Source organism: Lissotriton vulgaris, chromosome 1_1 (assembly GCF_964263255.1).
Source record: "Lissotriton vulgaris chromosome 1_1, aLisVul1.2, whole genome shotgun sequence".
NCBI lineage: Eukaryota > Metazoa > Chordata > Amphibia > Caudata > Salamandridae > Lissotriton > Lissotriton vulgaris.
The window spans coordinates 1,563,419,435-1,563,432,448 of NC_141685.1; positions in this window are offsets into that span (position 1 = coordinate 1,563,419,435).

Below are 13,014 nucleotides of genomic sequence, written 5' to 3' on the forward strand. Positions count from 1 at the left end.
GTGGGGACCGGATACGCAAACTGCGACAAATGGAATCTAGATTAATTTTAGAGCTCAATTCCAAGATCCCAGTAGGATTGAATTCTGAAGAAGAAATGAGCTGGCTTCTGGGAGAATGATTTGGTCTATTTTTGTAAATTGTGTTGTTGCTGCTTAAACTGAGGTTGTTTCACATTACCGATTAAGTGCTCAATTGAAACTTAGTATCTTTGCTTTTCTTGTCTGAGACTTCCTTCACTGTTTTTAACATACATTTTAAATCACTGAGTTGGGTAGGTGAACATTTGTGTACTGAGCCATCACCAGATATTTCATTTCTTGCAGGTATGAAAGAAATGTGGTGCGTGTATCTATGCATGCCAATCAGCCTGGATGACCATACTTGGATGAACTGTCACCTGTGGAGTAGCTATTTGAAAACGAGTTGGTGTCTATTGACACATTTTTTCTGTCCCATACACTACTAGATCAAGTGCCCGATTATATTATGCCTTTACCCGCTTGAACGTTTACATATATATATATCTTTGTGGGCATTATAGTTGTGGTTATGTCTTCACCCGATTGAGCATACACTGTGGATATATGAATTGTTGGCACATGGGATTTTGATAAGAATTCCTTCACCCACTTGGGAATTTGCTACTCTGCTTGAAACCTATATCGTATACATCTGGTTTTTACTGATAGGTGACGTCATACCCACTTGGGATGTTCCTACGCAATGTACATTTGGCTGATACAAGTTGATATCATGCATGCCGCTTTACATACCGGACATAATATGGCATGAATTGGATTCCATATGTTATCAAATATGTTTCCATTATATTTCTGTATACCTGTTAATACTATCAGTTTTCTTTTTGCATTACTTACCTGCAATATATGATACAGAATGTGGTTGTATTTTACCATGTTAAGATGGCCGACAAGGTTGCCGTGTAAATACAGCAGTCCGTTGTTTATGTTTGCACTTCCTGACACTTTTTTGCACTTTTTTCTTTATTTAAATATCGGCTGTTAAACTAACCAATTAACCCGTGACCAAGGCGAGTGTGTCGCCGAAACGCGTTGGGTTTTTGTCCTAAGTTTGGCTGTATATGGAATAAAGACTTCCTAAACCACTTACCTGTGTGGCGGAGATCACTGTTGGAGTGCAGACTGTACTTTTTAAGTACGAGGTGGAGTGGATATATATATATATATATATATATATATATATATATATATATATATATATATATATATATATATATATATATATATATATATATATATATATATATATATATATAATGGCCTGTTATCACGTTGAACTGTTGTTTTTAACAAGATGCTTTTTTTTCTACACACAATGCTGCAACATTTCAGAAGCCTTCTGTTAGTTAGTAAATAGGCATTTGTTTTGTATTAGACAACTGATATTGAGGTTCTCTCTGGGAGGAGAAGAGATGGCAGGAAAAACTGTCTGAACCGCAAGATCTGAATGAAGATTCTTTTCAAGGACTAATTTCTGTGGTCTAGTGTGAAGACATGAGAAACTGGGGAGTTTAACTGCTCCCAGAGTTTACTTAGCCCCTATTGGATACTGGGAATGAAGAATGTGTATTTTTTTTCCATCTGTGTATTCTTGATTTTTTATTTGCGCATGTGTTCCTAGAGCAGGGACCAGGTAGAGAGACACTCGTTCCCAACCCTTTGGCTTTTGATAGCGAGAGCACTTTGAACTTTATTGCGCTCCATAGGGTTTTCTATCTTCAGAGGAGATTGCCATTTAAACTTTATCACTTATAGAAGATGTCTGCTGATTTATAGAAAATAACCTTTTTCTGGCTAGAATTTTCTTTGATTTAAGTGCAAAAGCTTCATGCTGATGCAACTATTCTCTCATTAGAGGTCTTTTTTGGGTTTCTGATTTGACACTGTTACTATTTGCCAAGCAAAACCTTTAATTTAGCTTAGAGACATTCCTTTATGGAACAGTTGTATAACAGAGGCATGCATGGCTAAACCACGCGTGCCTCTACTACGCGCCCCTAACAACAAATTTGTCTGAACAACACAATCCTTTGCCAGGCAATTTTGTGGTAAAGGCATGACTGACTAGTATGGAAGTGTGTGGTAAAGATCACACCCCAGACCCCCCGCCCTGAGCCCTAAAAACTACCCCGAGCCCTAGAAAAATCCCTGAACCCCCTGAGACATAAATACTACCCCAACCCCCCTAAGTCCTAAAAATGGCCCTGCCCCTGAACCCTAAACACTACCTCAACCTGAGCCCTAAACACTACCCCAACCTCCCCTGAGCACTAAACACTACCATGACCTCCCCTGAGCCCTAAACACTACCCTGACCCCTCTTAAGCCCTAAACATTACCCGACCACCCTGAGCCCTAAAAAACTACCCAATCCCCCCAAGGCCTAAGAACTATCCCAACACTAGCCAGACCTCTCTGAGCCGTAAACACTACCCAACCAACCAGCCCTAAAAACTTCCTTAATCTCCCTGAGCCCTAAAAACTACCACAACACCCCTGAGTCCTAAAAACTACCCCAACCCTTAAAAACTACCCCCAGATTCCTAAACGACAGCCCCAGCCCCACCTACCAGCCTGCGTCCTCTCCCGATCCTTCCTCTTCCTGTGTCCGCCCATCCACACATCTAGACCGTGCACCACCTTAACCATGCATATGCGTGATTAAGGCATTTGCATGGTTAATGCACACATGGTTGAACTTGTGGGGAAATGGCATGAGTGGCTCTGCCTGCATTGTGAAGGGTGTTTTCCTTATGGAATACATTTGCTGTATCATTTTTATATTATTTGTAAGTTTCACTTACATAGAATTGTTTCTTGAAATACCAACTAATGAATAATTTGAATCTGTAACAATGATGACTAAAGACTAATGATTTCTTAAATAATTTAACTTGCTGAATTGTTAATAAAATTCTTCAATTAGCTCATAATCTCTGACAAGAAAGGATTTGTTGATAAAGAAGGATTCATATAATTAATTGCTCCTTTTAAACGATCTTCTTTGACGAACAAAGGTCCATAAGAGTGGTGAACGGTGTTGTTTATTGATTACACCAGAAGACTAAGATAAAAACATCGCTGTGCCGTCACAGGGCTTTTCATTGCCTGAAGGAAGCACATTTCAGGATAGGACTTAGGTACTCAAAACAGATTCCATCATTCAATGAAACAAGGAATGAGATCTGTTTTTGACTCAACCACATGAAAGCATGGAACAGAGGAGCAATGTTTGGATCAATGCCAGGATCTACTAATCTAAACAAATGCCCGCAGACTAAGCTGAGGAAGATGTTAACTGAAATGGGCAAGGAATTCTGGCACTTCTGCTTGAAGAATCAGATAGCAGTAACAATGATATACTTATCAGGAAGACAAATTGAGGTAGCAGACTAACATTCCAGGGATCTACAGGATTCCAATGTGTGGAAATTGCATCTAGATGTTTACAAAGCCGACTTAAAGAGATGGGTCCCATGCTCCTTATACCTATTTGCTTCAAAGCCGGACCACCAGCTCCCAAGATACTTCAGATAGAGACTGGATCCGGGAGAAATGCGAACAGACACCTTTATCCAAAAATGGGTCAAAATAACGGGCATGCTTTGCCCTCATTTTCATTTAATACAAAAATAGTGAAGTGGTGAGAAGACAAGAAGAAAATGTAGTTCTGATAACTTCGATCTGGAGAAGTTTAGTAAACACCCTGTGTTCTGCAATCTTGACAGGTCATGTAATTGTAGATGGTCTCCCAGTCAGGGAGCATACATTGGTAAGTATACTCGTGGGGGGTATTTGCCTCTTTAGTCCTCCAGATCCCAACTAGTCTGCTTTATGGGATATGGATAGGGTTCTGAATTTATTGGTATCCTGGTACAATAATGAATTCCTTACCTGGAAGAACTCTGATGTACTGTGTACTGTCCATTTTGCTATGCCTAATATCTTGCAGAATAGTTCCAGACAACATCAGCATGTATGCTCACACCAGAGGGTGTCACCTTCATGATAAACAGAAGAACCAAAAGAATAAAAACCAACACCAAGGTCCTCGTGCGTCCAGCCTTCAGGGACTGCCCAAACTTTATGCATGGTGAAGTGCACATGAAAGTATGAATCTGGAAATTGGTCTCACATGAGTCAATTAGTTATTGCTATTGCTTAGGAAACCCTTTTCTGTGGTGTTCTCACCCAATTTAGCTAGGTAGGCAAAGTAGGTGATTCAGGAAGCAGGTATAGATTTCTCCAAATGTGTGGCTCGTTCTGCAGGAGGTGCCATGGATTTCGCTGCTTTTTCTCTTGGAATGTGTTTGGAAAGTATAATCAATGCAGCTGATTGCTCATCTGAATCCACCTTTAAGAGGTTTTACTTTTGACCTGTGGATGATACAGCCTCTTTGGTGGTAAGAAAGCTTTGAACTGGCGTAATCCTCATCTACAGATCTGATATAGAATGCAACATTTCCTTGCTAGTGTGCAGGAAAGTTTTGAGTTCTATTAAAGAAATGGAGGTGAGGAGTATCCCTCCAAGGAAAATGTGTAGGAATTTTAGAAGGTATAGCCCAAACACAATGACATCAATAGTAAATAGATGTTGAATTAGTATATGGAGAAAATATTTGTAATGGAGAGCTTATATGTTGATTGTTTTTAGGACTACGTCCTGAACTACAGTAGCAGAAAACTGGATTTCCAAGAGTCTGTTTTTTTTATCCCTACATAGGATATTACCAGAAAAAAGAGTAAGAGGAGAAACTATTTCTGGAGAGGCTGATGTTGCATGAACAAAGAGGACGTTCAGGATGTTGTCATGAACATTCAAGAGCAAGTTATTGTGTGATTAGCTATTTGGAGCTACAAAGTTTTCCCTAAGGTTGATAGGAAATGTAGCTTGAGTATACATTGTTATTAAGACTGCTGTTGGAATATATGCAAAGGGAGAATGCATAACCTCGCCTCGTGTCCCTGAGAGAACTGAAAACTTTTCTTCATGCTAATTATGATATTTTACTTTACTTTCCATACCACTGCTAATGCCATATTTCCATATGTGCCTTCAAAGAAAATATTGTGTTGGAAAACTTCTGTCTTTCAAATAAGTTGTCATTCTCCGGTGATAGTTCACGTGTGATAGTCTTTGGTAATAAGGGTTCTGGATGCTCATCTGAGCATCTCAGTTACTTACCAAGGAAAGCATTGAAGCAAGAGGAACTTATATTCTATGGATCCATTATAGACACTATCATTGTCTAGTGAGATTCATGTGGTACACTGGCACATTCAGTTTGTCTTGACTCCACTTCACATAGCGCAAGCGCTGCAGACATGAAGCCTCAAGCCAAGCAGCACCCACACTTGGCAAGCACTGTTGATTTTCTCTGCTACTAAAGGCTTGAGAACTCCTCCAGTTCAGGGGAACGCGTCTCCGTGCCTCATTGGTGTACACAGATAAGCGTGGGCCACAAATCAGGACAGAACATAGAAATTGTTGCCAATCAACGCTATTGACATACAGTAAGAATTTACAGAGGAGAGCCATTGATGTTTTATGAAGGAAAGCGAAAGAGAATGTGAGGGCTTTCTAGATTATTGTCCAGAACCTTCCGAAAACTTTCAAATGAAATCATTCTCTGTGTAACCATCTTTCATTTCTTTTTCTTCTGTCTCCTTATACCCAAGCAGAGTAAGTTAAGCTTATTATTATATATTGTCACATGAAAATATATGAAGTAAGCCCATTTATTCTCCAATTCTCCAATTCGTGATTATCTATGTATTGCAAATATATGATAAACTTCTGTGGGCCTAAGAAGAAATTCTGGACTACAACCCTTCCGATACATTGTCGGTGAATGAGTACGAATACCAGTCCTTCATGTCTGCCCCTTTTAAGGTCTCGCCTAGGCAGCGCTCATGCACTGCTCTAGGAGATGACCTTTGGAAATTGGTCATCTCCTTTTCAAGCACACTCATGCTTGCGGTGGCATCCACCTTGCGGGAGCAAGCAGCGGTGCACTGACCATCTGTTTTTAATTAGCATGACCATGCGCCGCTGCTCCCACTCCCACTAGGGTGCTTAAAAACAGCTGTTTTCATTTTACATTTTTTTCTCTTCCTAACTGCTTAGCTTGCACATTTGCTCCGTCTCCAACTTTCCCGCTATAGCACTTATAGCCCCTCTTCATCCCCAATGCATAGTACCACCCTCACAAGCAGCCCCGCCTTACCTGAGGCCCCACCCCCTCCAGACAGAGCAGGCTCAGCAAGGTGTGCGGTTCCCAATTAAGGCTTTCTCAGCTAGTAATGAAGCACGAACCGCCAATGTTCAGCCTCACCCACTGAGAGTGGGTGGCAGCGGGGGTTCAGCCATTTCGTTCAAAACAGGAGTTGAAACCTCCCAGCAACACTACGGCCACTTCCAGGACCGACTTCCGGGGAGGGACAGGCAAGGGACTTTCAATAACTACAATGGAAGTATTGCTGCTTTTGAGTTTCAAGTCCTTCACCAATCTCTGTGATGAGGAAAATAAAATGGCAGTAGTTAAAGCCAGCCACCCCGAGGAGGAGGACTACTCCAGCCGAGTAGCCGCAGAGTGCAAGGCAAGTGCAAGCATTTACAGGTGGGTCCAGGATTACCACAGCTGGCAAGCGGTGGTCTGGCAGTTTTCTTTAGCACTGCACAAACATTGTTGCTCCTTCCTCTGGGAAGCTGTACCTGGGGCTCCCTGTACCGGCTGCAGCTGAGCCACCTCTAACAGTGTCTCCTATACACACATCTCTCCCTTGTTTGTCTTGTGACTAGCCCTGAGCAAAGAGTGCCTTTTTGGATTATGCCTGTCTCCATCATGCCCTCATACTGCCCCTTCTATCCATGTCTGCTCCACTCATGCCTTCTGAGTGACCCTTCTGTTTATGACTGTTCCATAAATGCCCATTGCATGCCCCTTCTCTCTATGCTTGCTTCCTACATAACCTCAGACTGTCCTTTCTGTCCATGTCTATTCCCTTCATGCTCTGACTGTCCTCTCTGTCGCCTGCTCCCGTGGTGCCCTCAGCTTGCCCCAACTGTCTATGCCTGTTGCCTTCCTCCCCCAGACCGTCCTATACTCCCCCACATCTACTACTGCCCATCTGCTTTGCTAACCTTGTCCCTAACAACTTCCCTGACAGCTTTCTGATGACCCTGCCATGTTCCTCTTAGCTTTCCCTGGTCTGTTACTGCTTTGTCTCCTGGGTGTCCCTTTCTGTCCATTCCTGCTCTTTGACTGTAGGGCCTGCCATGCCCCAACATTGCCTTGTAATCTGCATGCTCGGTGTGGGCGCTCGGCCTGTCTGACCTCTGGCTGTCTCTAACTCTCTATTGCCTCCCCGGACTGTTCCTCAACCCCATTTCTCGTACCCTGCCTGGCCTCTCGTCGCCTCAGCCTCCTCGTCTGTCTGTCCTCTGTCCCTTCGTTCGTCCTCTGTTGGGCCGTGACTGCTTCTGTCTGCCCCCTGATAGTCCCTGTATGCTCATTCCTGTCCCTTTCTTCTCCTGCCGATCCACTGCCTGCCATGGAAGCGATAGGGGCAGCAGGGTGACTTCTACCACTGCTCCTATGGGTGCGGGGAGCAGGCCTTCCATTGCTCTCTCCTGCTGGGTAGAAGAGCTTGTTCTACTCTAGAGGGGGCAAGTGATGAAATTTGCATGTGAACCGAGCCAAGCCAGTGTCTGGCTTGGCTCTTAGGGTCCGGATACGTAAATAATACAATCATGCAGCAAACGGCGTATAAAAATATGATATAGTCATTTTAAATTCAAACAAATACATTTCAGTGACACACAGGCATGTTTCACCTTAGTACAACAGACTAAATAACTACATTACTGAAAGACATCTATTGAAAGCGGTCGTTTATTAACATGTATGTAGTTATAGTGGTGTCCCCTACCCTGATGATGATGATCGTGTCATTGCTGCACTAAGAGGCAAGTCACTTGCCATTTGAGCCCTTCAAATGACCTGGATTCTTATCATGTAGAAACGCTTTTGTACTCTGGCATAGGCACGCTTCTAGGTACAGTGGGCTAAGCAGTGTGATTTAATCCTACCAATTTGTCTGGTCTCTTCAGTGTTCTTTCTGTTCTCCTGTTACACACACTTTACTGTCCTTGCACTGCAACGTAGTCCACTTCAGTGCCAAGACATTTAGGCCAATCTCTGTTTTCTGTTAAATTATTTCTGTAATGTGTCAATTTCTATTTTTTTTTGTGGGAAACCATGTGCATCCAGCCTTAGATGGCAATAATATTTTCTTGTCTTTAAAAATTAATTTGCTATTACTTGTTTGTTAAAATAATGGATTAAATAAAATATGCAGGTTTGCTAGTGCCGGCTCCTGAATCCCTGGCAGCACAACACCCAGGATAATGTGATGCATGGTTAATACTTATAAGGTCCAAAAGGCGAGACCTATTGGCTATGCCAGTGCTTGTTTAAGAGTGATACTGTTAATGCGAATGTTTTGTGGGATGTGCCACAGGCTTACTCTGACCGATGAGTCTGTTACATGACTTTTCAAAGACATTTTGGGGTCTCAGTCCATGAGTACCAGTCATCGAAATGAAATTCCAGAGAAATTACAGGCAAGGCATTGTCTGAAAGAACCGCCCCACATATGTCTGTTCCATGGAAATGTGCTCAGGAACATCAGAGCGTGCCAGAAACAAATCTGATGAGTGAGCCAAGTAGGACTGTTTAATAAACAGATGCTGTATCAAAGGAATGAAGCAACCATGTTGCAACAAACCAATTATGAAGAGAAGACAAAGCTGCTTTTGTTGTGCTAATGGAATGCTGATGCAGGATGTGATCATCTTTCTCTTGTTTGCGTACTTCTCCAAGGTGGCAGAAAATGCGTCATTGGTACAGCGTTTGTTGCACACGGTGCCTTCGCCATCACTTTCACAAAACAGTCTGATGTTGTTTTTCCAGTAAATAGACGCAAACCCCTGGACGATCATGACTGGGCAATAAAATGACTCAGAATTCACATTCCATCTGTGTGGGGTAAGATGTGAAACACAAACTTCCTGTCACAAGAATAAGAAAACTGTGTTTGGCAATTGGCTCAACATAACTGTTAAATATTGCATTTTCTATTCCTTGTCAATGTTCAGTTTGATTTGCTTACTTACGAAATGTCATCAGAGAAGAAAGAGTTATCTGTGCTATTACCGTGTTTCTACAGCATACTTTGCTAATATTCCTGAGCAGAGGTGAGATAAAGGAAGTCAAAGGTAATGTTGGCTCTTACTTTGGCTGCTTGTAGCTGCCATTTTATCAAGTAACTGATAGGAGGGCAGAAGTGTTCAATCATTAGGTCCAGCCTACCAGACAGCAGAGTTGTCTGGTTGAAAAAGACCTATTGTCAGCTTACAGTGAGCTTAAATTCCACCCATTGTTTACCATTGGTTAAGTCATTTGCTTGCATCTTATTCAATGGCCTGCCTTGGCGGTCTTGTGTTTGTCCGTCCCCTGGAGCATAGCCTCTTTGCTTGTGTCCTTGCACTGCCCACTATTAGGGGACTACTTTTTTGTTTTGACTAAGCACTCCATGAGATGCCTATGTTTCCAGTTGTCTCTCCTGTGTGCTTCTCCTTCCATGCTCTATGTTGCTTTCTCTCGCCTGTGTGCTTCTTTCACTCCCTCCTTGCTCTGTGTTGCTTTTGGTCACTTGTGTGCTTCTCTCTCGTCCCCATGTTGATCTCCCTTGAATGCTGTTTCACCCATTTTTTGATACTGAAGTGGATTTTGAAGGTTGGGTAAAGCTCTTCTGCAACTTTTTATGATGTATGAAGATTTTAAAGGGCTGAATTGGAAACCCAAGCAGCCAGTGAACCCTTTGCTATTTAAGCCACATGTTGGTTGCATCAAGCATATATATTTATAGGGCTATTGGGTTGTTGAGTGGTGTACCTCTTACGCACGCATATTTTGAAATGTTAAAATGCTGTAGAGGACTCAGGAACAAAAATTGTCTGAGGCTGAAAATATATGGCGTGACCTCGCATTTCCCTAGCGTGCAGAGATTTTTCTACTAGGAATGGGCTCAGTTGTATAACTGTACGCTTGATAGAGAGGTACATAATTAGGCTTTCCTGTTTTCAGTTTCTATTTTTGGTAAATTCTGGTGTTTTTTTTTCAGTGTTTTCAATATCTTAAAAAACAGTTATCATCAATGGTTACACATTTTCGCGCCACTAAAAACAACAAAAAAAGTGTTTTTCCGGTGTTTAGGGAACGTTTTGCTTTAATTATTGCTTGCTTTCTGCACTGAAAGAACATGGTATATAGACAGTGTACTTATAGTGTATATGAGGTCGAAATAGATTTTTGCTAATTAATCTTATTGTAGTACACCATACAATACTTCTTCCGTGAGTCTTTGGGTCATATGCACTCGCTCTTTCCTTCCCATGTAAACTTCTGTGAAAATGCCCTCTCAGCATCCATAGCCCCTTGGGCTGAGAACCTGTCAGCATACCATCTAACAAGTGGCAAGGATCTCCTACAGGGAATCACTTCAACTCTAGTGTCAATTTTGACAGGTCATCACACAACTTTTTTATATACGTAGCTGAATCACTGCAAATACAAACAATATCACTCCAACCTTTGTTGAACTTGGAAAGAACCTTTTTTGCAGAGCATTAAAAGTGACACTGCGTTTAATGTTTTCCAAAAGTATGGTGTCATGTTTTCACCACTATCCCAGATGCTTGGTGATATATATACTTGTCACTATACCTTGCATTGATTGCATTGAATGTTTAAAGCCTGAGGTGTTGGAAATTCACCTAATATCAATACTGACCCACTAGAAACTATGGTCTGAAGTATTAAGGGTTTTTACCCATTCTCTGTGGGTAAATGGGATGACACATATTCGGAAAGATGTTTATGAAACCAGCCATTTTACCTATCAGTGAAATAATTGTTGCGTGTTTATCTAGGTTCCTGATCGATACTGTGACCTTATGCCCCTATTCGGCTATAAATCCATTTATTCCCTATATTGGCATAACCGTTCAAGTGCGATTTTCAGAAAAGTCATCTTTGGCCTCACACGAACAGAGCCACATTCCAGCATAGCTCTCTGCCACTTCCTTTGCGACCAATTAGTGCAATGACAGAGCAGAAGTCACTATCTGATATTCCTAGATTAACACTCCGAGTTCTTCAACAAGATAAAAACTCAGCAAACCTGGAAATACCCGCTTGCTAAGTTTTGATTAGTAATGGAACTCTAATGAGCAACTGATAGCTATCACTTCCTAGTGACATCTTTAATTGACGTCTTATGTCCAGCAAACTTGCGTCAAACCCGGCACCTGTCAGGTATAAATATTACCAACGTTGCCTTAAGCAATGTGAGCTGTTGTACTGTTGCTAGCTGTCTGCAAGACCCCGTGTTGGTGAAGCTAGCACCCTGTCGCTGCAGCCCGCTGTCCCTGTGGTGGTGAAGCTACTGATACCATTATCGCTCCTAAAGCGCGAACGATGGTGCAGTACGCTTAGGAGCTGAACAGCCGTCCCTCTGCGAAGACATCCAGCAGATTCCAGCTGCCCGCGGACGCTGTCCCCCGCCTCCTCCTCTCGACGCGCTGAAGAAGAGCCGCTGCCTTTCTCGTGCAGAGAAATCCAGCTCTGGCGTTTCCGGTCTACCCTTGCGGGTGACAGGGATATCGAGTGACCCCTGAAGGAGATACCAAACCTCCATCATTCTATTCAGAGGTATGGTGTTGACTAAACCCTTAGATGAGAATTCTTGAAACAAACCTTGGCAAAACCAACTTAACTTAAAGCTACTTACTTACTCCCCTTCCACGTGTTAGGCTTAGGTCAGGCACACTGGGGTAGGCTTAGTTAGAAGCACCAGTTGAGTATGTTAGCCTAATGTATATATGACTGTATATATGTTTTATTACTTTTAAACCATTGTATGGCTAAGAAACCATATCAATGCTTTTACAGTTCTATTTCGCAATACTTATCTTACTGTACGTACTTTTTGTAATAACAAGTCTTGCAATTGTGGCAATACATTTCTCTTGTACGAGAAGAAAGACTGTTCAATAAATGTTAACCTTTTATTGACAAACGCCCGTCTCTCTATTCTCTACATCTCGTGAAAGTAAACTGCACTAATCTGACTGAGTGAAATACCTGTCTATTGTTTCACACGACTCTAGAGATTGACTCTTGATCTGAGGAGCAAAGTTGTCATGTTGCACGGTTGTTGGAAAGCTGAATCCCTTCTTGTCTGTGCCAGGGAAGCTGATCACTTCCCATGCAGAGAAGAAAGTTTCCAGTGACCTCTGAGCTAGTTGGTAACACACCCAATTAAGTTTAGCATAGTCAGTGGAGGCCTGGAATATCTGCAGTTCCACGTCGATACTACTGTTTATGTTATTCCAATGCGCAGGGCCTAGTGGGAAACTAGGAACTACACTACATGGCGCCCAAACGTTTGGTAAGGCGATAAACTAACGCAAGACATTAGAGTAACTCAGTTGTGCATATTTCACACAGACCCCTTTCTCCCGTAAATACTCCAATAGACGTCTGGAGTGGGTGAAAGGTTAAAATCCGCCCGAACTCAGTAGGAAGAGATTCCTATGTAAAGCTCTGGTTTATTTAACGTTGAAGGATACAGTGTTCCAAAATATTGTGCACCTAATCTTTGTCTCCTTGGAGACCTACTCTGCAAAGCCTGCATTTATAAAATGTCAGACAGTGAAGAAGAAAGGGAAGCAGCTAGGCTGGCATCCCTACTAATTGAGGAGGACTCGAGTCTCCTACAGACAGACCCGGATGCTATTATCATCCCGGTCCACTTAAGAAGATCTATAACTTTAAAACTTATAGAAAATGGACTGACACCTCAAGGTGGTACAGTAATTTTCGTGATAGAGGCTCACGAGTATCG